The following is a 26,246-nucleotide window of genomic DNA, read 5'->3' on the forward strand; positions in this document are numbered from 1 at the left end:
GTTATTTTTGGAAATTATTAAACCCTTAGATAAACAGCAATTGTAAAATTATATGCACTAATGCAGTCTGCTGACTAGACAACTGCCCTGCCATCCACATCTGATTTTAAAATAAAGAGACAAAGGCACACAGGGAAGAGTTAAGAGGTGCATAAGAAGCAAAATTCATGAAGTCAACTCCCAGAATGATTATTAGCATGTTCACTGCTTCTTACCTGTCATAGAACAGTGGAGTCTTATTGTTCCCTACTTTACCTGGACATATCTTTATTTGAAAAAAAAAAAAAAAAAAAAAAAAAAAAAAAGGATAGACTGGAAAAACATAAAAATGAAAAAATGAAACAAAGATTCAATTAAGAAAGTCCAGGAATATTTAGGAAAACTTACTATGCAGTATTTATTTAGTCTGTTTAATGTTTGTTCATTTGAGTAAACACTAGCAAAACTTTGGAAAGTTCATAAAAATATAGGGGGGATTTATAAAATCATACTAAGAAAAGATATTCTTGTGTACCTTCTTGTTACTTGTCTGTGCTTCCCTAGAAGAACAAAAAACAAAGTCCATTTTGTCCAGACTTTTGGGAACTACATTTCTTTTGCTGAGAAAGATCACAGCTGACTGACCACAGTACACTTTCTGGAATTACTAGGAAGAAATGATGAACAAAAGAAACATTGCACCAATTTCTTAAGAACTATCCTCCCTCATCCTGTATATTGGTTGCTTATAAATGGTGTTTGCAGAGATAGAAAAGGCAGAAAAGACAAATAGGAAGATAAACTGGATTTGGATTTGGGTCCAATGAGTTGGGTCATATATGATATGGAGACACACAAAATGAGATATGTTTTGCTGTTTCACATAACGCAAAAGCTAAATACTCACTGAAACCAGCAGTTTGCAAGTTTAAAAGAAACAATAGAGCATTCTTATTCACTGGTAATTACCTTCTGAAAAGCAGTCCTTTCTGATGCCGCAGAGGTTAAAAAAAAAAAAAAATGAAATAACCACAGAGTATCAGATGCATTCACAGATTTATTAAGTTTATTGAATATAAAGGCTAAGAGTAACTTTCAGCTCTAGAAATGCTTAAAACACTGAGAAAATACTACAATGGGAAGTATCACCCTACATATATGTGCTGCACTCCAGAACTGTTATTGGCTACTGCTGGGACCAGCTTCCAGATGCACGTCAAGTTTAGCCACAATACAGCATTCATTTTTGATGTTATTCTCCAAGGAAAAGTTTTTTGAGAAGTTTTAGATGTCCTAGTATTTTCAGAAGTCTTACAAAGACATGCTAGAACACAGACAATAAGCAAAAAGTAGAAATTTTCTAGGCAAGTTTGAGATACAGTGCGAGGAATGTTCTGCAAGAATGCTCTGGGAGAAGACTTTTAACCATAAGAACCATTATAGCAGTTCTCTGCAAGCAAATTAGGTCTGATTTCTGAAAGAAGACATTGCAATAATTTTTGAACAGTTTACGTAAGCCTTTGACATACACTGTGAGAACTGAAAGCACTGTCACTACAGGCTCAGATTTAGAAATAAAGTAATTATTAAAATCAAACTAACAAACAAAAAAAACCCTTATCTGAAACAATTTTTACACCAGAATATGGCAAGGACTTTTTATATGATTCTCAAGGTTCTAATATGTGGACATTAGAGACCTTAATGTAGTTGAATATTATAATAAAACAAGATGACTACTAAAATAAATGTGCATTAACTCATTTGCTAATGATCAACATCAACTGCAGGAACAGCTGCCAGCAGTTTCATGTCTTTATATCAAAAGGAAGACAGAGCCTATTTAAATGTTTTAATTGTTGGGAAAGAAATGGATTTGCTTTTAGCTAATCAATATTACTTTGACCAAGAATCAATTAAGCTGACAAGGCTTCTGATCTGAAGTAACTAGGGACTTTAATTAAATTCCATTCTAGAGTTTAAGTTAAGCATAGGAAGAGAAGGAGCATGGAAAGGCTAGCTTTTATTTAGTGGTACCATGATTTTAACAAGAAATCATAAATTAAACTATTGATACATTAACATTTTACTTTTTATCTTAATATACATCAGCAGAAAACCACAAATATATACAGGTCCTATCTAGTGTAATGTGTATTTCTATTTTGAATGAGCACAAAATGTAATGCTTTGTATGCTCTTTGATATTACAATTGCACAGAATGTAAAAGAGCATCCTTTTCCTATTTCCTCAGAAATTATTAGTTCTTAACAGGCTTTCTGACTATTTTCAGTAGAAGATCCCCACACAGAAATGAGGCACTATAAGTTAACAACAGTTGCCATTTAATTGGTGCAACCCTTCCCCCTGCCTATCAGCAGCACAACTTGATATTCACTCTGAAGCAAAGGAGTTATTAAAGCATTTCAAGTGATATTTTCAAAGGGAATCTTCCTTTTTTTTTTTTTTTCTTATTACCTTTTCAAATCTGAATCATTGGGTGAGAAGGGAGGCCAAGGGGGTGAAAAAAAAGTAAGAGCTTGATTCCTAGGAAATTACAGAAAATGATGTCATGAAATCAAACATCACTTTGGTATAAAAAGTGTTCAGAAGAGAAAATACACTTCAAGCAAAGCACCTAGAATATAAAGCCTTTTCACAAATGGTGACACCTCAGATCACTTAGCCTGAAGCTCCTGTCATAACAGACTCCTGATGTGGTGCTGTTCCCATTTATTTTCCTCAGGCTACGCAGCTTACTAAGACGAGTAATTAGAGTAGCAAATAATAAAGCCAGAGTCCCAAATTAACTTTCAATAACATCATATTGTTGCTAGTGGCTAAAATAATGTTAACATTGTGAAATCTATACAGTGTCATACTAAATAGCTGTTAAAATAAATGATTGAGTTAAAATCATCTTCAATTTCCTTGTCCTATAATATGCCTTCATGAGCAAATCAAACTTCATTCTGAGTGATTAGTAAATGGTTAAATATTGTTATCTTCTTAGCATTTCAGTCCAAATGGTTTCATCAAGAGCATCTCCTATGTCATTAAGTGTTCCCAAACTGTGGCATGATGATACTTTCTTTTAATGTTAGTAATTTTCAAATCCTTTTTGATTTTATGTGCATTTTGTTTTGTGATTAAAATTACAGTCCTCGAGGACCAGTTCAATCATTTCTAGGGTAAGTTTATTCTGCTTCTAGATGATTTAAAAAAGAAAAAAAAAAAAAAAGAAAGAAAGGTTAATTATTGATTGTATAAAACGTTTTCAGACAGGACTACACATTTTAATACATTTAAGCATTCCCTATTTTTAGTGTTATATATGTGCATACTGACATATTTATACTATTTAACACATGAAAGTCATATATAAAATGAACCAAAAATATAATCAAGTTTTAATTTGTTTCCTAACTGAGCTCTAAACTATCACTTTTTATTCTGCTTTGTCTCACTTATGAATTCTGAGATGTTGACTTTTCCTGAAAATTACATTTCCTGAACATCTTTAAGGCATAGCTATTTGTACGAATTGCTCTGGTATCCTTTTTTTCACAAGGATATAATAGTTACACCAGTAGGACTGGATAAACAATTCTTGTTGAATGGCAATGGTAAAGTTTTGAAATTGAATTTCAAAGTTTATTTTAAATTGATAACTCATTGGTTACTTACTTAAGGAGTAAATAACATCCATGATTTTGGATCTGGTGGAGGCACCGTGACTGGTGCCATGAAGGTATGGCACTATGGAATGAGGTTAGGGAATGGGCTGGTGGTTGGACAAGATTATCTGAGTGGTCATTTTCTAACCTTAATGATTCTATGTTAAAGCATTTCTTTCTGTCCGCAATTATTGTGTGCTGAGAGCAAGGTAACAGCTTCTTTAGCAACTCTGAAATCTTTTCTAGTTTTTTCAATGATTTCCTGAACACATCATAAACTGTTTTTGAATAAGTGACATTTTTGCACATATGCATAAACAAACTGCTTTTTAGTAACTTGATTAATTTTGCCAGAAGTGCATAAACACAACAGAATGTCTGTTCTGCAGTCCAATAGTATTTTACAAGTACAAAGAGTGCATCCTACAATGCTCTTGAGTCTCACGTCATTTTTTACTCTATTGTTTAGATAATGGGCCAAAAAGGAAGCACTGATGAGGATAAAGAATACAACTCATGCAAGAGATCTTTTTAGTATTATTGTCAATAATAATAATAACAATAATAATAATTTTTAACAGAAATGCTGAATTACTTAATATTAAATGTTATATGTAATCGACTCTTTTCCAAGTGTGTCAGCGTATTTTAAAAATACTGAAGAAGCTGTTTTACACATTTTTGAACTTCTCTTTATGATGGAAATTGTTTTGAATTCTTTAATAAGAAAATCTTTAATAAGAAAAGGAATGAAGGAATAAATTAATCTTTTATTTTTATCAATAAAGGGCCGTGTTTGTTTTTTCTATTTTTCAGCTTGCTAAATATGCTTTACAGAATTTCTCTTTATAGAAAAGGTAAAAACTATGTTTGAGTGTTATCTCAGAACAAATCATTTCAGAACTGTACAGGTTTTTTTGCATAATTAACCACCTATGCTTCAACATCTTAACTCTTTTAACATTACAGAAAATTGCTTCCTTTCTACAGCAATCCATACTCACGTAGAGATATAAAACATTTGAAAGACATACAGTAATGCACAACAGCCATATATACATTCCCTTTTTCTCTGAAAGATGTCAGTAAGATACCAGTATCAGGCAAAAATAAATTTCTTTGTTTTCTTTATATGTGAAGTTTGTAAAAGAATACTCATCATCTACTGCCTGCCTCTCCAGCATCAACTTGCAATATTCAGTTTAAGTACTTTAGGCTCATGTGTGTTCATGGACATTTTTATCCTACTGTAGCTGTAACACTATTGTATGGGCACTTCTGAGTTCAGTTTTTCAGACCGGTTTTCTATCCAAATTCTTCCTCCAAAAAAGTTGCAAGGAACAACCACCAAAGTCATCTGCAGCATCCTTAGTTGCTTCTTATAAAGCTCAGGGCCACTGTCAGGAACATATAGGTAAGTACATATATTTTTCATCTCGAACCTGTTTAATAACACCAGTTACAAACAACTTTGCAAAGAAAAATCCCTCTTTTGTTAGTAAATGCTCTGATACTGCTTTTAATTAACATCATGTTACACTTATTCTGGAGCAGTCATAATTTGTTTTAGTAATTAGATCAAGATTTCATGCCTCTATTTGTCTGCTACTTCCACTTTAATAACTCACATTTAAATATGTCTGCCATATTAGACAGAGCTAGTCAGAGACATTAAACACACTGTAATTTTATGTCATGGATGACATCCCAACCCTTACAAGGGTTTGCTAGGTCAAGGTGCTGCTCTCTTCCTTCATGAGACAGATATCATAGAACTGGTGATCTGTGAAAGCTGGATTACATGTCATGCACCCTGAGACTAGCAGGTAGTGATGCATGGGGATGGAATGCAAGCTTATACAGAGGTTATTCACTGTGTACGAGCTATTCTAACTCAGCTGACTAGTGTAGGCTACACTGATTAGTGCAGTCTTATCACAGGTAGACATTTAATACAGACTTAACAATGAAGAAGTATTCTTATTTAAAAGCTTATTCGCGTTTGATGGGGGCAGTGTCTAGAGCAGGCCACTTATCATTTGTATCTCCTGAGATCTGTTCTCTAGTTCATCAATCATTTTGTCATGATTTAATCATTTTGATAGATGTCTATAAAACATCCAGGAAAATAAACATCTAGAATAACAGGGTTGAAGGAGGCATTAGATCTTATTCTGTGAAGGGAGGCTGTGGAATCAACCTGAGCATTTTCATGTTCAGGCCTAACTAGAAACAGAATGCTGCTTGAAACTTTTTGTCATAGGAAAGAAATCAGGATTTAAGCACTACATGAAATTTGGGTAGTGAACCAGTTGCACCATTTCTTAAAGGAATTTCTGAGGGTTTGAAGAAAAATTTTTTTCAGCTTTCTTTATTAGACACTTGGAGTCTTTGTCATTGCAGAAAGAATCTCTGTGTGTATTAAATACATATAAAACCTTTTAGAACCAATTTGCAGGGGATAATCAATGGAGTTAGCAAGGTTAGCCACAGATTTTTAGTTAGTAAAGAGGAATGCAGTGTACTATTTTAAAATTGAAATCACAAGCTAACAACAAAAACGATCTCCTTTGACATGAGCATAGAATCATAGAATGCCCTGGGTTAAATAGGACCATAATGATCATTTAGTTTCAACCCCACTGCTATGTGCAGGGTCACCAACCACCAGACCAGGCTACCCAGAGTCACATCCAGCCTGGCCTTGAAATGCCAGGGATGAGGCATCCATAACATTCTTGGGCAACCTGTTCCAGTGTGTCACCACCCTCCTAGTGAAAAACTTCCTCTTAATATCTAACCTAAATTGCCCCTGTATTAATTTAAAATCATTTCCCCTTGTCCTATCACTATCCACCCTCGTAAACAGCCATTCCCCTTCCTGTTTATAGGTTCCCTTCAAGTATTGGAAGGCTGGAATGTGGTGTCCCTGGAGCCTTCTCTGCTCCAATCTAAAAAGCAAAGTTCCCTTAACCTTTCCTGATAGAAGTGCTCCAGACCTGTGATCATCTCCTCTGGACCTCCTCTGGACCTGCTCCAAGAGCTCCACATCCTTCCTGTACTGGGGGCCCCAGGCCTGGACAGAGCACTCAAGATGGAGCCTCACAAGAGCTGAGTAGAAAGGGAACAATCACCTTCCTCTCCCTGCTGTCCACCCCTTTTTTAATGCAGCCCAGAACACAGCTGGCTTTCTGGGCTGCAAGTGCGCACTGCTGGCTAATGTCCAGATTCTATTTCACCGGGACCTCCAAGTACTTCTCTACAGGGCTGCTCTCAAGGGTTTCTTGCCCAGTCTGTATAAATACATAAGCAAACATAGCCTGCACACCCCTGTGCTCCCACTTCATGCACAAAGACCAAATCTTGTTTGCCCTGTTTCTTGGATACCATAGAACATATGATTTTCTCCATCACTAGCATTGAGTTTGATAGCTTAGGAGACTGTATCATGATGTTCTTTTAATTGGATGATGACATATATGTCCCAGGCAAGATACTATCCTAACATCTGATGGTTTAGCAAACTGGTCTTATTTTATTTACCTTATGAGTGGCTGAAACATTTTCTGGTCTTGATATCTAAGTGCAATGCCTTTGTGAAAATATCATAGATTCGAAACACCTGGGTATAGGAATTAGTATTAATGATAAATGCTTTTAGCAATGGAAAAACAACATGTATTTTGTTTTGTTTTGCTTTGTGTTTTTTTTTTGTTTGTTTTGTTTTGTTGTTGTTGTTGCTGTTGTTTTTAGATCTATGTGGTTAACAGTTGTATTTGGTTCCTAACTTTGAAAAGCTGAGGTTAAATGCTTTTGAAAAACTATTGTTGATTTTGTATTGAGTAACTACAGATTGTCTTTCATACAGAAATCTGAAACATCTGTAATCATGATCCATAGCTGAGTTGTAAGGTCAGTTGCTGCTTCAGCTTTCCCGTGTCAAAGGGTTCAAACTACAGTCAAGTTTTTCAAAGTAAGATTTAATTGAAATTATATCCAAGATGTGGGAGATAGTATAAACTTGGTTAATGCAGTTAGATACTAGTGGATGGTAGGTCCAGGTCTTGAAAGAGATAATAGTTTCTTGAATTTATTTGTCATTTGTTCATAAACTGTACAGATTCTTTCCATCCAGATTGTTTATACAACTATAGGTTAGCATGTCCTTTTACATTAAATCTCTCAACACACAAAATGCTCAAAACAAACTCATTTCTTGGCTTTTTTTTTTTTTTTTTTCCTTCAAGAGCTCTCTACTATTAATATTTTCTAAAATCCTTTCAACAATAACATTTGTAGGTCATTGAAATGAATTTAGATGCATAATTAAGAGTAATTGATATGCCACAATGAGAAAATGAGTTAGTGTGTTTCAAATTGTGAAATGATTTTTTTTAATGAATTCTTTTACATGAGCAGAAAAAATTCAGTTATATCTCCCAAAAATGAATCTGTAACCATTTTGCTAGAAGAAAAACTACACCAACTCACCTCCTCTGAGGATTAAAATTACTGGATTAATAATATAAGTTGTGCTTGATTTGAATGAGTAATTATTTTTTGCCATACATAACTGTGTACATAAAGGTTGCAATTATGCTCTTCTTTTTTCAATTTGATTAGAATTTTTTCCCCATAGAGAAAACTGTCTATGAAGGAAACATGCTTGACTGAATAGTAGGGAATATTTAGATAAGGTAGCAGTGGCTGGAGGGCACCTGTGATATTCAGCAATTATATGTACAGTACACTATGCCCCAGTGGGATTCCTGCTGAGAATGTGCTTTGCATTGTGTAGAAACAATCAAGGACATAAAAGATCCACAAATAATCATGTTAGGCAGTTTAATGCTGGAGACAGGATAGGTTTAAAATAATAGATATCAGTAGAGTAAGAACTCTGTGAAGAATCCGAGACATCTATTTCCTGAGGATTAGAATCCCTTCTGCGCAATTAATAGCATCTTCTACTTCTGCTCTATTGGTTCCATATTGTTTCTTCTTCCCAAACTTGAGAAAAAGCCTTTCTAGCCAGAATGGAAAAAAACAAACAAACAAACACCAAACTGTTTAAAGTCTGTAATAGAAATTCTGCTTATTCCAAGTTCATTGAGGTTACTTGACTCTTTTGTATAGCATAAGAAAACAGTAAGAAGCACATATTCAAAGAACAGCCTTATATGTGAGCCACACAGTGTGAGGCATCAAGGAAATGGCAGAAGGATTTTAGCCACCTGATCTAGAGAGGAAATTAACCCCTTGAAAAGGGCTTGTCTAGACTCTATTATTGCTGTTATGAAAGGCACATTTAGTGAAAAAAATAAATTGGTTATTGCTTGTACATTTAGTGATCAGCACAAACTCAACAAAAAACACAGTTGCTTAACAAAAAACAAGTTCTGCAGAGGGTATTGAGTTGATGACCCCATTACAGCTGATGACCTTGAACACCATTCAAACTTAATTTAATACTCCAAAACTTGTCAGGCACTACTCTGTTTTCAATTTAATTAACTCTCAACATTCTTCTGGGCCATAGCTTAAAAGGCAAAAGTAAATATCTCAAGGCTTTCAATTTCTTTTAAGGACACTCAGGATTTAGAAATCTCAGGCAAGACTTGTGGAATACTGATATGACACAAAATAGCGAATTTTGTTATGAAAGCTGGGATTCACTCTGAAGGCACAGTGATTGCTTACAGTTCAATAACTATCCAAACATCTCTGTGTTACTAAGGTATGTTTAACTGTGAACATTTCTTCTTGTTTGCTTGTATCTTTTTTCTTACTATCTAACAAATAGATGTCAGCTTCAGATAAAAGTTTTGCTCTAGACTACCTATATCTGATTTCTAATAGATGCAATTTATGTTAGCCTGACTATCATAGGATCTAGATTGAATCTTTACTGTTGTAGTGAAAGGCAGAAATCAGCATTACAGCTCCTGGGGTGTCAAACCTAACCATTTAGTTCTGCTCATTCAGTCGAGTTCTGCTCATACAAGACTACAAAGTGAAGCTGGCCAAGTCACAGGCTAGATTTGGCCCAGGGGGTGTGTTAACCTACATCCCTGAAACAGAACAGAAAACCTTCAGGTCAGAAGTGGACAAAGAGACCTGTCAAAATCTCTATTCTGTTGACATTGATCCAAGGAAAGAAGAAAGAAAGAGAAGAGAGATAGGACACAGTAGCAATGTCAAAGTTCATGTGGTAGTCAGGTGAATTCTGTGCACCACTGAAGAAATGAAGTGACATTATCCCCTTGTGATTAGAAACATGGGAATGAATTATAGGTGAGAAAAAGTAAAGGAAGTGCTGAGATAGAAGATCTGATTAATTAAGGACTACTACAAAGTGATGAAAGCTATTTACCTCTTACAGACTGCAAGAATTGCATAAATATCTATAATAAACACATAAGAGGAATTAAGAAGATATAGTTAATACTACTTTTCATAGAATTGAAAAGCACATTCTCATGTTGATCTCTAGGTGCAAGTTGTGCTACTTCCAAGTAGCACAATTACCCAAATCCCAATTATATAAATACAAGTATAACATAGCTAACAAAAAATAGTTTATACCTGCAGAGGGAGTATGTAATAAACATTTTTGTTGAATATATGCAAGTGTACATTAAAGATATTACCATTAGGAAGAGGGCCAAGGACAGGAATTAGTGTGTTTGGGGCAGGGCTCTGGGCAGAATGTATTAATGTGATGCTGAGGTAACTTTAGAACAGATTAAGCCCTGGAATGAGGAGATAAGGACATACATAGAAAATTAAAGTAATGTGAGGATAATGGACATGAGACTGCAAAAGTGGAGGGACAGGATAAGGAATACTGATAGAATGAACATATGTATAAGGAGAAGGATTTAATAGAGATGTGTAGCTCATATTCTAGACAGTAACACTCAGAAACTCCAAATTGTCCACCAAGACTTTTCCTGGACTGTAGTTTAGTTATACTTGGATGAAGAGGAGAGACAAAATCAATTATTGCAGTGTTTATTATCTGATATGAATAATGTATGATGCCAGTTGAACAGTAATGCAAATTCCCAGAGCCAAATGGTAATCTAGAGAGCACAGATTTACATGGAGCCAATTCATTTTTCTCCTTACGTGATGGCATTAATTTGGCTGTATGTTTGTGATTCACTCACATGCTTGATAGCTTCTCAGTTATGAATGTTTTCCTTCCATAGAGATACTTCAGACTGTCTTTACCCCTAACACTAGAACAGTGATTAACTCCCATATCTCAGTGTATTTTATTACTCCTAAGCATTCAGGCTGGGAAAAAACTCCCCTTTAAAATAAAAAATAAAAACTCACCAACACAAATAGACATCTGTGTTTAACAGAACTGTAAAACTATCCTTCAATTTTAAATATGAGCTACTTAAATAAGAGGAATTTATGTGTAATAAACAGCCCTTTACAATCTCTATTGCCATCTTCCACCAAAACCACAGCTTTCATTCCTTTCATTGTTAATGGGGCTTTTCCGAATTGCAGGAGGAAGTATTTAAAATAGACAGCTCCCCAGATATGTCTCTCCAAAATACCCCAGGAATAGGCATGTCCCTATGTTCCTTGCATACAGTTAATCTGCCTACAGTACAAAGACCAAAATAATCTTGCCTCACACTTTCTTGACAGTAATCTTTTTTAAACAGATATGAGGGAGCTGGGACCTTAGGCTGCAGTTATATTAATCTTATCACTAAGTGGGACATATTAACTACCTAGGCTGCAAACACAAATGAGCAGAAAGTTCAAGCTTCATCTTATTCAAAGCAAATGATTAGTTCCACATTTTCCATGAAATTATGATGACGACAGTAAAGTACTGTCACAGATAAGTATCATGCAGTGATGTTAGTTTGCACTGAGTTAACTTGAAAGGAATATCATCAATTTAAAAGTCTCTTTTCTGTGCAAGTTTAAAAATATTCTATTGTTACTTTGTCTATTGCTAGTACTGTAAGAAATTAGAAAGGGAAAAAATCCCTATTCAGTTTTTCTGCAGTTTGTACAAAGTCAGTTTAATATATAATTCATGATAATGCTGCCTTCTGAATGCGGTTTTCTCTGTTTTCTCTGTGTCCTTAAAAAGGCAGAAAATACATATATATGAAATACCAAGAAACATATAGGCTATCAATCTACTCATGGTTTCCACCTCTATTAGAGAATAAATATGCAAGATAATCTGGGATCTTGCATCATTTCTCTGTACTGCTTCTACATTTTTATCAGAAAAATAAAATAAAATAAAATAATAACATAAAATAAAGAAAAAGCAAAGCTGATATTCAAACTAATCTTTTGGTCTGTTGTCTGCTAGCTGGCTTTCTTAACCACTTAGCTATAGAATCAAATTTATATCTGTTTGTCCTTCTTTTTTCCTCCAAGATCTTTTGTTGCCTGTCATGTAGGGGTTCAGATTGAAAAGAAGATGAAGCAGGTGCCTAGGCCTAAGTGTAGTAAGCTTCCAGAAGCTATTTTACCTTTCAGGGTAAAACAAAGCCTGAAAACTCAAGTCTCCCAACTTGTGGGCTAAAAATGTTGAATTTGTGCATAAAATAAACTAATTACAACACTTCTGCCTTTTCTGATACTCTTCAATAAAAGTCATGGTGATACTCTATTAAATAATTAATTTAACTATATCTCTATTAAATAAGCGTGTAAAACTCATCAAAGACCTTTACAGACAAGCTTGTAACTAATAACTCTTCTGTCAAGAGACTTAAAATCTGAGATACTTGTGAATGGACTTTTAAGGAAATAAGGCGTCTCAGAATAGTGCATCTAAGGAACAGCTTTTTTGTAAGTGCATCTTGGCTGCATCAAAAGAAGGGTGGCCAGCAGGATGAGAAAGGCTATTTTCGCCCACTACTCTGCCCTTCCAAGGCCATATCTGTAGTACTGCATCAAGGCCTGAGACGCCCAGCATGAGGAAGATGCAGAGATTTTGGAGCAGGTCCTGAGGACAGCTGTGAAGATGATCAAAGAGTACATTTCCTGTAGAGAAAGGCTGAGGGAGTTGTGCTTGTTCATCCTGGAAAAGAGAAGGCTCCAGAGAGACCTCATTGTGCCCTTCAGGTACTTAAAGTGAGCTTACAAGAAGGAGAGGGACTTTTTATACTATCTGATAGTGAATTCACAAGAGAGAAAGGCTTTAAACTAAAAGAAAGGAAATTTAGATTAGATGTTAGGAATAAAGTCTTTTTTCAGAGGATGGTGAGCCCCTGGCACAGGCTGCCAAGAGAAGCTGTGGTACCCCATCCTTGTAGCTGCTCAAGGCCAGGTTGGATGGGGCCCTGAGAAGCCTGATCTGCTAGGGGGCAACCAGTCCATAGCAGAGGGTTGGAGTTTCCTGCCAACCTAAGCCATACCGTGGTTCTGTTATACTATGAAATGTACAACAGTTAATTTGTCAAAGTAGAATCTTAGTTACAGCACAAAAGTGTAGGTAAGTAAATGCTTCTGAACAAGTAAGGCAATATGCTCAGCTGGACTGGAGTTTGAAGAGAAAGATCACTTTAAAACTACCTCTATAGAATCAGAAATTATGGAAAGAGCTCCGTGAGTCTATCAGCTCTGACTGACTGATGGACAGATTCTTTCTAGAGAAAAAGCTGTGAGATGGTTAAGAACCGTGCTGAGGTGAATCTGCCTACACATTACTGTCAAGCAATGGTAACACAACTGGAATACCAAACTTTAGAATATGAAAATGAGATCTTCAGCTTGACACAATAATAAAAAAGGTGAGTAAGGAAATATCCCCACTGTACACATCTAGGTCCCTAGGAGAAGTCTTTCTTAAACAAAGTTCCTCACTAAGCCTTTCATGCACATCTGTTTTTGGCCTTCTCCAGGGTCACTCTTTGACTGCCCGTGCAGTCTCCTTGCAGTTTTCTCTGTGCTATTTTCCTCTTCCTGCACATCTCAGTGCAAACTTTTGAATCCCCTGAAGCCACTTATGAATTTCTTTGCTCTGTCAGCAAAAGAGCAATCCCTGCCTGTTTCAGTTAAGTTTTCATTTGACCCCCTCTGGTAACAGGCTGCCTCCCTCTCCACTGTCTGCGCTCTTAGTAGAGTAAAACAGGACATATACTGCACGTTCCAGACAGGAAACAAATAAATCACTCACTGTAAACACCTACAGTGTGTAATATTTGTTGGTCAGTCTCTCCACTAAGTGAATATGCCTTCCACAAAGAACATGCAACCAGTAAGGGAATTCTCATTCTTTTAAAGAGGAGCACTTCTCCCCACAAAGTCATCATTTCCCCAACACACTGGGAATCACTGCAGCCCTGAGGATAAGAATTTGGGGGCATGGGTGGATCAAAGACACTACAGGAATCAGCAATATGCTATGAAGCCCAGAAGGCCAACTCTATCTTGGGTTGCATCAAGAGGAGCATGACCATCAGGGTGAGGAGGTGATTCTGTCCCTCTACTCTGCTCTCCTAAGACCCCACCTGGAGTACTGTATGTAATTCTGGGGTCCCCAACACAAAAAGGACATGGAGCTGTTAGAGCAGGTCAAGATGAGGGTCATGAAGATGATCAGAGGGCTGGAGCAACCCCTCTGCAGGGATAGGCTGAGAGAGCTGGGGCTTTTCATCCCAGAGAGGAGGAGGCTCTGGGGGAAAATTATAGTGGCCTTTCAGTACTGGAAGGGGGCCTACAGGAAATTTGGGGAAGGACTTTTTGTAAGGGCAGGTAGTAACAGGATGAGAGGAATTGGCTTTAAACTGCAAGAGGGTAGATTTAGACTAGATATTATTAAGAAAAAATTATTTACTGTGAGAATGGTGAGACATTGGAGCAGGTTGCCCAGTGAGGTTGTGGATACCCCCTCCCTGAAGGCATTCAAGGCCAGGCTGGATGGGGCTTTGAGCAAACTGGTTTCGAGGGAGGTATCCCTGCCTATAGCGAGGGGGTTGGAACTAGATTATCTTAGAAGTCCCTTCCAACACAAAAACCATTCTATGATTCTATGATTTTCAGAAAGAAAAATATGGTATTCATTTTCTTTTGCCAAAAGGCATTTGTGGTGAACTGTCACTGTTTTCTTTCTCCCTCCTCTTTGTGCCTCTGCCACTCCTTGACATCTGCACATCTAAATAATGAATTTTCTCTTTTGTCTAAGATTGTGATGATTTTTTTAACATTCCAAATAAAAAATTAAAAAACAAAACAAAACAGAACAAACTCATTGGGAACAAATAACCTTGTCTTCAAATTGCTCTGCCTTTATCCATTTGTGGTACAAGGTTATTTAAGTATATGTCTTTCACTCTATTAGTTAATGTCAGAGACATTATTATTTCCTTCCCTTTTAGCTGATGCACATATTCAGTTTAGAATCAATTGTTTGCCACATCCGCAAACATACCCTCAGTTTTATTTCCTGTCCTTTATATTTTCCACTCATTGCTTGGATATTTAAACTTCCATTACTACCACTCAGGACATATAACTTTTTTTTTTTTTTTTTTTTTTAAGTTCCATCATTTCACTGCCCAAATACCATTTGCAACAAAATGACCTCTTAAATAGCATTCATGGGGCTGTTTATCCACCTAAGCTCTAACCTCAATCTATAAAGTGCCTTCACTCTTAATTTCATAGACATATTTTGATCGCTGTCTCCAGCTCAGGTCCAATGGCCTTTTTCTTTGGATGTTATTTTAGAGCTGATAGCTTAGAATAAATTATGTGTGTTAACAGATTTGGAATCCACATATCTATGTCTATTTATTCACATATAAGAAGCTGACACTTGTTACAGGAAGTATAAAAATACGATGCTGAATCTAAATGCCATTGGAGTTTGGAAAATACCAAGTAATAAGTAGCTGTAATTTGTTAAACCAAAGGCAGATATTAACATCTGCACTGTTACTGGTGATATGGAGCTGGGTATGTTAAATAATAAATAGAATTACATTTGCACCCTGCAGTGAATTTATGCTACATATACAGCTACAGTGCAGAGCAACAGCTTCAGCTAATTACTGATGTATCATAAGTGCAAGAGAATAGGTAGAACTAGAGTCTATATGGATTTTTTTGATGATGAGTGACAAGATTTAAACCTGCTGTCAGTTATTTTTTAAAAGTCCTTTTTTGTCTTATACCTCTTAAAAAATATGATTTCTTCTTATTCTTTGATGCAAATATCCCACGTTTAGTCATCAGTGTAGATTTCATTTAAGCCCAGATTTTTACCATTTTTTTCTTTCTGTGAATGACACTTGGATGTAGAGGCCTTTGCTGAATATCATGCATTTATATATAGGCACCTTATAAATCCTATGGTAGAAATTACTTTTCTTTAAACAGTTGCTTATATATCCCAAATTTATCTGTGTTACATAGCTAATCTCCATTCCAAGTATGCATTCTTTAACTTCAATCCTCAAGACAGTACTTAACATTTTTATATGCCTACCAACAAAACTGGTAAGGGGTCTGGATCACAAGACTTACAAGTTGTGGCTGAGGGAGCTGCGATTGTTTAGTCTGAAAAAGAGGAGGCTCAGGGGAGACCTCATTGCACTCTACAGCTTCCTGAAGGGAGGTTGTGATGAGGAGAGCTTTGTCCTCTTCTCCCAGGAAACAAACAGGACCCAAGAAAATGGCCACAAGTTGTACCAGACATCAGGAAAAACTTTTTCTCTCAGGGAGTGGTCAGCTGCTGGAATGTCCTGTTAAGGGAGGTGGTAAAGTCGCTGTCCCTGGCACAGTTCAAGAGGCATCCTAATAAGGAGCTACGAGATATGGTTTGTTACTGACATGTTTATTCTTTTTTTCCCCATCTTTGTGATCTAACCTTTTTTTCTCTCTATTTAGCTCAAAACTGGAAAGGTTCTTTAAAAACGGAGCAGCAAAATACTTAGATGCCTTCCCATTTACTTGCTTTACTGAATCCATATGTGTTAGCAAATGCATGTTCAGGTAGGACAAACATCTTATGAATATTTACATATTTACATGACAATGTCCTTCTGATTTGTATGAATGGATTATTTAGAAACTGTTACTTAAAACGTAGATACCAAAATTTAACCTTTTTTATTATCTGTTTCTTTTATTTTCTGGAATACCTTCTGTTGTTTCCTGCCATCATTCCCCTAAAGTCAGTCTTTCTGTCAAAATAATCTTTTCTTTCTCCACTGAATAGATATACTATTGCCCCTGAAATTCCTGCATGATTTTCTGATTTTTTTTTTTTTTTTTTTAATAATCTTTCAAAAATGTATATCGCTCCTTTCACTTCACTCAGGGAACAGGACACCTCCAGAGGCAGTTTGGTCAGGGAGACAGCAATGGATTTTGTCTGCTATAAAAAAGATTACAGAGCCCAAGAAAATTGCACTTTTAACTTAAATATCACTGTCAACTGCTTAAGATGAAGCTTAGTCCATAGTCCAAACCCATCCGCTGCTCAAAAGCTGCACTTAGACATTTGCTCACCTCTGTATCTCTGCAGAAGACCAGTAGATTTCAGAAGTACTTCAAAGGAGAAAAGAAATAAGATGTATGAAAACTCAGGCTTTACTCTTTTGTCTTCCCAGAAAAACTACACCCTCATTATATACTGCATTAACATATGTTATTTGTCCAGAGTTTGACTGCCAAACTAACTGAAAGACATACTGAGAGAGAAGCAATGACTTTTCCATTCACTAAACAGAGGAGGGAAATTTAAGCCCTGGTATTATGCAGTACCTACATATGGTACCCTGTATTAAGATTCAAAATAACTGACTGTATCCTGGAAATTGATTCTAACTAGCCTTTAGTCTTGATAACCCATGTTTTTGTTTCAGACTTGAAGATCTACTTAATTGTTTTGAACTAGACTAAAAATCACAGAATAACAAGTGGTGGATATCATCTAGTCCAGACACCCCCCCCCCCCTCCCCCCCCCAAGGACAAGTTCCCTGCCATAGGTTTATTTTTCATTTTTTTGACACTGTTTTCTTAGGATGAAGGTCTGTTTATTTCTAGAACTGGCTGCATGAAAAGATAATTGTCCTCCTCAGGGTGATATTTTAATATTATATCCTTCTGATGATACCATCTTATGTATATTCTGAGACCACTGTAGTTACAAAAAGGCATTATTGAAGAGCTACATCAACTTTAATTTGCTTTCCTCTAATTTCTCACCTTGAATGTGTATAAGACCAGGTTAAGAGAGATGAAAAAATTCTTGTATAGTATGCCTTCTGACTTTCCTTCCGAGGAACAAAAAGCAACAATTGTATTAGAATTGCCATAGGTAAAGTGGTTAATGGATTTATAAGTCAGTTTGTATTCTATGTAGCACTGCTTAGTTTTTGAGTATCAATATTTTTACATAGTAGAATACATACTCTATGCAATGCATAGCTATGAAGTCTATCCTAGACATAACTGAATAAAATAATATCCAATGTGAATAGCTCACACAACTGCATAGCTTTATTAGCCCAAACACTGAGTACTATAAAGAAATTAATTCTCCACAAGGATATCTGTCTAGCCATTCTCCTTTGAGTATATCAGGAAAACAGCTGTTTAAGCCAGGATAAAAAATATTCAACTAATTCACTTAATTAGCTTATTTCACTTAAACTAAAAGAGATTTTTTTCTTGAATTGCACTTTAATATTTCATTATTCCTGATGCTGTTATTTTTAAATTATTTCCTGAAAATGTAAAAACATCACAGTAAGTGAACAAGTTCTGTAATTTTACTTAGTGTTAGATATATTCAGTTTTCATACAGTACATATAGACTTCTTTCACTCCTAAGACAAAAAAAGAAGCAGCTAACAGTTGCAGTCAAAGCAAAAAACCTTTACAGTTTATCCCTGTGACCCTTCAAACAACCACAATAAAAGATTTAATAATTTAGTATTTTACAGTATTCTTGTCTCTTTGCCTAAATATGGCTGTGTTCTCCTTGTATCTGTCAGACTCAGCCAATTCCAGGTGCAGCTATTCCTCAGTTACTGTCATCTGAGTAAGAAGAATTGTATGCAGCCTCAGCAAATAGTGTATCTCAGCCATTTATATATCTGGAAATGCTCAAATGTAGAAGTTTCTTTGATAGCAAGAAAAGCAAAAAATTATTTTAAATCACATTATTATAGGGGCAGTCATTGTACAGTATATGTGGAAGCCATGTATATGTAATAAAAAAATGTAATAAATAACAATAAAAAGCTGTTTTTTTTTAAGTAATATTTTTTCCTCTGTCTCCAAACCGTTTCACTTTTATTTTTGGAAGAGAAGAAAAATCAGGATACAATTTTTGTACTGAGAGGATCACCACTTTCATGATTTCCCTTCATTTTATTATGTTTTTAATATTTGTAGTTACTGCATAGTAAAATTGGGAAAAAATGCCAAGCAAGGCTTCTGTTTTGTGTTCACAACAGTTTTGTTATTTACTTGAGACTGGATTTTTTCCTGTACTCCAGGAAAAATTCCATTACACCTAATACAAAATGAGAGGAGATTGAGCCTCTCTTTGAACAATAAGGTACCACTGCAGTTTTGTAAAATTCTGGATTTAAAACAAGAGGGAGGCTTTATCTGACTGGCTACCTGCACATATTGCTAAGAATGAAACTTTTACTTAATGTAGAGTTAATGGAACATTTTACTCTCTCCAGAAAATATGGAAAAACAAAACAAAACAAACAAAAAAAAAATACAGCTTTGTATATTTTCAAATAAAAGAAATATTACCGAATACTGATTTTTGTTGTTGTTGGTGGTGGTGGTGTTCAATGAGATGTTCATTAAAATACTGTAATATCTACTTACAAACAGTGTTTTTAGGTAAAACTGATTCTCGATGCTGAAATATGAAACAAGGAATCAGACATGATTACTCTGCAAGAAGAATTTAAATCCAGCCAGAAATATAGTTCTTTTCCAAAATGAAAACCTTCTGAAGACAGTATTCCTTTAGAATTATGAAAAATGTGCTGCTAAATTTGTTTTCTTGTGTACTAGGCTTGTTGTACTGGAAGTGCAAAATTATACAATTTTCTCTGGAGAAAAAATATTCCCTTTTCTGAAAATTATATTTATTTTCATTCAGTAAGTTATTTCCTGCTCTTGCACAGGTAAGAAAACAATGTGATTATTAAAATTGGACTAAATTATGTGCAATTAAAAAACAAACAAACAAACAAAAAACAATAATTATAAAACTGTTCTATTATCTGCTTGCATGTGCCTCAAAATATGGCTGAAGTCATTAGACTACAAGAATGGGTTTTCTTTCTTTTTTGGACACCAATAGATGTCTCAGTTTGTTAATGAGAATCCCACGTTGTGCTATTAATGAAAAGACAAATTTTGAGCAAATGATTCCCAGTAGTATATATGCAAGTGCTGGAAAAGTTGAGATCATAAAAACTTCTGAAATGCTTATGGTCTATATCCACTGCTGTAAATATTTTTTCCCCATTTCATAACCTCCAGGGGATTTAGAGACTACATTGGCATATTAGTGGTAATAAGATCATCTGAAGGTACTAGCTTTATTTCTTGAAGTTCGCATGACTTGGTGACAGTCAGAAAAATTGTAGTTTTGATTGTACCTATCAATCAAAGCTTCCACTTAAATGAGAAAACATTTTTGTGCCAGGTATTTCTAACTGAGCCACTGTGCAAGACACTAATGTCTACAGTTAATGAGGAAACAGATAGACTGATTCAAGAAATCCTGAAAGTTTACTGCATGATATAAGAATGTCATTTTGTCACACCTTACTTGTGAATTGTGCCTAAATTCAAACAAGACCCTTTCCTTGTATCTCTTTGGTATAATAAAGCAGATCATAAGCTTCAGTTGCATCATGCATGCACCTTACTGTTAACAGTGGTAACACTTCTGAAAGCCAATGAGTGGGCAGTTAATGTCATGATTTATTAAAGCACAAGTCATGACCAGACTGTGCTGTCATTTATGGACACCAATGATGGATACAGTTTAGAATAGATCTTTCTTCAACCTAACACTGAATATTATACACTACTCGACAGGAGTGCCTCAGGGTCAGTTCAAAGATAATGCTTCCCACTGGATATTCACTCAGCACTATGTGAAAGACTTTCACAAGCTCATCTGTGGCACAAGTTACGTATCAGATTTGCAAGTTGTGCAGGCTGGATTTACACAGCATCCCCACATTTTTTTCCTATACTTGAAAGGAGAGCTGGAGAAAGCTTTGGTTTGCAGATTTGCAGATTTATAACAGAATAATTTCAGAATGATCATATATACAAATAAGAGATTTCTATTGTAGCCTGAATAATGCCTTATATCCAATAACATTAAAACCATATTGAAAATTATTCTTTGTGAATCACAGAATAAAAACGTATAATAATTTTCTGTCCAAATCTATATATTCCTTAACTTTGTATCCCACCAAATTTCTGCATCACAACTGATTTTAGGATACTCCACTACAAGCAGAAAACTAAGATGGATTTTTTTTTATTGTGATGTTTTCATACTTGTAAGAGTCTTCTAGAGCAAAAGTCATATATACATAGTCAGTGTTCTGAAAAGAAAAAGAAAAAAGTGAATTAGCATTTTGCCCAGCTCTTCTCCCAAGGCAATACCAGAGTTAATTCTAGTTTCTGTTTATGAATTGGAAGAAGCTGTGATTAGAAATTGGAATTCTTCTTCATATACAATTTCTTTAAATAGATCTGGTAAAAAGATTAAAAAACAACAAACAAATAAAAAAAACCTTTTAACAGCACAGATTTAATATATATATACAATGACAAAAAAAAAATCATAAGGAGGGCTTAGGTAATGAGATTCAAGATTTGGGAAGTCATTTTTATTTCTTATAAGTAATCTTCATATCTATAAAATTACTATGAATTATTGTCTTCTACTGGATATTGAAAATAATTTCTTCATAGAGAGGCTAGTCAAACATTGGAACAGGATGCCCAGGAAAGTGGGTCTTAAAAACCTGGAGGTATGTTGGACATGGCACTAGGGGACATGGTTTAATGATGGGATTCAGTCAGTCAGGCTGATGAATGATGATCCTGTAGGTCCTTTCCAACCAAGATTATTCTATGATGCTATTCTATGACTCTGTTAAAGCCTGGAAATATGTAGATATCACACATTTTATGTATTTGTTTAATGAACTCATATTCCCAACTGTCATCCTTCAGATCTTTCTCTGGTTATGAGAGCAGCACCAAGATGACTGAGCCAGAAAGGACAGATACTAATGTCATAAGCCCCCACACTTAAGAACAACTTGATTAGAGCTAGCAATGATGGCTTATTTATCTTTTCCAGCTAATGTCTATAGTAATAGTGATACTTTCACACCTTAACAAAAGTAGCCACAAGAAGAAAAAATGTAAATATATTTGTGTGCCCCCGGTGGCGCAGTGGTATAAAGTGCTGCTTGCAGCACCGGAGGGCCCGGGTTCGAATCCCCCCTGTGGCGCAGGGGGTAGAAGTACCGCTGCGCTACACAGAGGGCTCGAAACCCGGGAGTTGGACTCGATGATCTCTAAGGTCCCTTCCAACTCTCACGATACTGTGATACTGTGATTAGTTAAGCATGACCATGAAGTTACATGTTTGTATACCAGTTCCCATGAATTGATACTATTTTTGAGCATCCTGCTGAGAGAATGTTGGCCTACAATAATTAGTACTTTACCAAATAATTCTGAGCTCCAAGACCCATTCTAGATAGGATACTCAAAACTGGAAGGAAGAGAGTTAGGTCAGAGATCTTGCTGGCAATCTGCCTTAACTGGGATGAACCCATAACTCTTCAGTAGCAGTACAAAAAGCTAATTTTAATTAGTACTAAATTGATAAATTTAGCTAAGAGACAACTGATAATATACAGTTATTATGTAGAGTAATCAGTACAAGAAAGACATAGACCCGTTGGACTGCATCCAGAGGGCCACAAAAATGATCCATGGAATGGACAGCCTCTCCTATGAGGACAGGCTGAGAGAGCTGGGGCTGTTCAGTCTGAAGAGAAGGCTGCGAGGTGACCTGAGAGTGGTCTTTCAGTATCTAAAGGGGAGCTACAGGAAAGAAGTGGACAGACTCTTTAGCAGGGTCAGTGGTGGTAGAACAAGAAAAAATGGTTTCAAGCTTAGGGAGGGTAGATTTAGGTTAGATGCAAGAAAAAAGACTTTTACAGTGAGGGTGATGAGGCACTAGGTCAGGTTGCTGAGTGATGTGGTTGATGTCCCATCCCTGGACACATTCAAGGCAGGGCTGGATCAGGCCCTGGGCAACCTAATCTAGCTGTGGTGTCCCCGTGCATTGCAGGGAAGTTGGGCTAACTGACCTTCAAAGGTCACTTCCAACACTAAGGAATCTATGATTCTATGATTATGATCTGAAGTATAATTCATTAATTTAAATGAATACTCAAAAATCATTAAATGTAGAAAATAAGTTTGGAAATATGTGATGCATATTTTCAACAGGAAAACCAGTGTCCACAATCTTCAGACATATCCTGATGGACTTACAGAGTGGTTCGTGAACAAAAATTAAAATTATACTGAAAGTGATGCAGTTAATAAAATAGCCTGTATTTAAAATGATACAACAATTTTGTCTCAGTTCATGCTTGTTTATTTTCCATTTACTTAGAGTACTTTATGAGAAATCAATTAAATGATGATTTAGTCCTTGCAGGGAGTTAATGGATAGCAATTTTAAGACCTATTGCTCTGCTTCAAGTAACATCAAGTATATTCTCCCTACATAATTTTTGTCCTTCCTACCGCTTAAGCAGCCATTAGGAAGTACCCCTGATACTGTCTTATGCTGTGTATCTGCAGAATTCCACACCATATCTTCTGATCCAGATGTTTTACGTTGGTTATCGTAGAGTTTAAGAAAAAAGATAAAGCCATTACAGAAAGATAGTCTTGCTGCATTTGTGTTGGAACACAAACAAAAAAGAAAGCAAACAAATCAATGAGAGATAACAGATTCTAAACTGAAAAGCTACAAAAAAGTCAGGACCAAAAAGTAGTAATAATATGCTAAAGAAGCACAGGATCTGCATTCTGTCAAATGTAGCGTGGAATAATTGTATATCTGAAGGGGATCAGTGTCTTAGAAACAGCTGTCATCTGAAGGAATATGTAAACTGCACAGAAAAAAAGAATAATAAAATAAAATAATAATTAAAAAATCAATAATTATTAGAACAGCGACTATTAGATGTAAGTTGTGAAAAAGTACAATAAGCAACACTGGCTATGTAGCAGGGCAGAGATACTGGGACATGTTATCTATACAGCACTGTTTTGGAATCTCAGCACAACAATAAATGTCACATATGGCTTCATCAACATGATGATACTACGGAACCTGACCTCTCTGAATATGAAGTTGTTACACGTTACATTCTACTTACTTTTTAAACTTACTTATGGGAAATGTAAGCATTTTGTGAGATTTGCACTTTTCTTCTTGTGAATTGGGGAGGGCTTTATCTTCATCCAAGACTATGACTGGTAATATGAACAATGCAGAATGATTATAAATGGAAATATCTTCATTAAATGCCTCATCAGTGTTTCTTCCATTGCTAAGTTTGCTGTTTGCATGTCTATATAAGCACCGTATATGGCCATTGTTATTTTTTTTCATATCAGAGCCAACTGCTAGCTTACTTTCTTTCATCCGCAAAAATCTAAATCCCAACTCCTAGCTTCTCTACCTATAATAAATATTTATATAAACCTATATACTATATACCTTAAATGAATCTTAATTTTCTGTTTTGTAACTGTTTCAAAACTAAGTGAGCTCTTTAAAAATGCATCTAGTGTGTGAACTGGGGCATTTTGCTTCGTCATGCCTTGGCACAGGTGACAGGAAATGTGAGAACAGTGCAGTCTGCTTTGCCGTAGTTCATAATGCACATGGATATGTGAATTTCATGACCAGCAACTACTCTTGGCTTCCATATGACAACAGAAACAAGAAACATCATTTTGGGACATCATGATTCCCAGCTCCTCTATTTGTCTGGAATAAAGATAAACATTTACTGTATTGGAAACATTAACTTGAGATACAACAATATAAAAGCCTTTCAAGAATACTGTTTATAAATGTTTAGACTGGTACTTTCTGAGTAATAATTATTTAATTTCTCTGTGAAAAAAGAGGACCTTTCACTAATAGGCTTCACACTGCATGCTGACATTTTAGGAGGTTGCTATATTAGTTCTATGATTCAGAGCTGTGAATTATTGATTCACCTACACTATTCTCCTTCAAACTACTTAACTACTCAGCACTATACTGATGCAAATAGCTAATAAATAAGTAGAATGTAAAATGACCTTATTCAGCTTTTAAAGAATATCATAAAGTTTTACTATAGCTTGTACTATTACTAGAGATAGCCAGATAGTAAATTTTGTTTGTAGCTTTCAAGCTTTATGCACCAGACTGCCATCTCCAAATTAGTTTCGGCTTCATATTTCATGGGGATTAGACACTCATTTGTAAGGTAAAAAGGCTTCAATTCTTTCAGCAGTTCTTCACCAACTTTCCGTTCTTAAACCCCAATGCACTTTTCCAGAGATCAAAGCTTTCCTTTCCTTCCCTTCATTTACTGTGAGATGTAACCCCTTTCCTTTTGTGTGAATTAGGAAATAGTGTGGCAATATGTAGAACTGCAGCATGGAGGGAAAGATGGAGTCCTGTTTATTTTCCAGGAAAGCATTTGTTATTAAGATGAATAGCTTATATTGACAAGTGAGATAATGATAGACTTTCAAAAGCACAGCCCCTGACATTAGCTTTTAAAGACATTTACAGTCTGCTGTAAAGTTTGGGAATATTATACTGAGTATTACAGGTATTTGACAAGTGCTGTATAGTTTTCTATTCTATTAGCTTCAAAATACAGATTATCTGAAAGATTTTCACTGTGAAACATTCTGCTACAGTGGGAATATGTATATATATATATATATAAATCAAAAAGCTCAAAGAGATTTTAGTGAACTCATCCTGTTTGTGTTTTCTGTCCATGGAAATTTACTTTTTTGCTGTCAGAACTATAATAGTTTGACTACTGAAATACCAATGCAGTGTATGCAATACAAAGATAGCACTGAGATATTTCCCTGTTGTCCAACCTCACACAGAAAAACATGGCAAAAGCAGTGATTAGTTACACCTGGACTGTTTTTTCTAAAGGTAGTCATTATGATGCAGCACACACTTAAGGCTTTTCCTGATAAGGAAGACAAAGCTCTTTTCAGTCATTTTTGGTCTTCCGTGTACTTTCTCTATATAAGAATTTTGAGTTATCTCTGAGACAAACTACATTTACAACCAATAACTATTCATATTAAGCATTTTATTTACTATCCAAACTAACTAAATAAATATAAATAAAAAGCCTTTTTGTTTTACTGGAAATCAGGCAGAATAGCAAAAATAAAAGTCCAAAAATATAATTTTCTGATTTTAATACATGAGCACAAAATGACT

At 35.5% G+C, this 26,246-nt stretch overlaps 1 protein-coding gene across 5 annotated transcripts in view; it reads right to left on the reverse strand.

The window, feature by feature from the left end:
* Positions 1 to 26,246, reverse strand: part of CNTN5 (contactin 5) — a 564,185-nt gene that overhangs the window by 432,461 nt on the left and 105,478 nt on the right. The window contains exon 2 of one of the 5 annotated variants that reach the window (XM_072326764.1): positions 949 to 968. The exons of the other annotated variants lie outside the window; for them this stretch is intronic. The gene's annotated coding sequence lies outside the window, so the exon portion shown is untranslated. The remainder of the gene's footprint in view (positions 1 to 948; positions 969 to 26,246) is intronic. 5 annotated transcript variants of the gene reach the window in all.

Source organism: Excalfactoria chinensis, chromosome 1 (assembly GCF_039878825.1).
Source record: "Excalfactoria chinensis isolate bCotChi1 chromosome 1, bCotChi1.hap2, whole genome shotgun sequence".
Taxonomy (NCBI): domain Eukaryota; kingdom Metazoa; phylum Chordata; class Aves; order Galliformes; family Phasianidae; genus Excalfactoria; species Excalfactoria chinensis.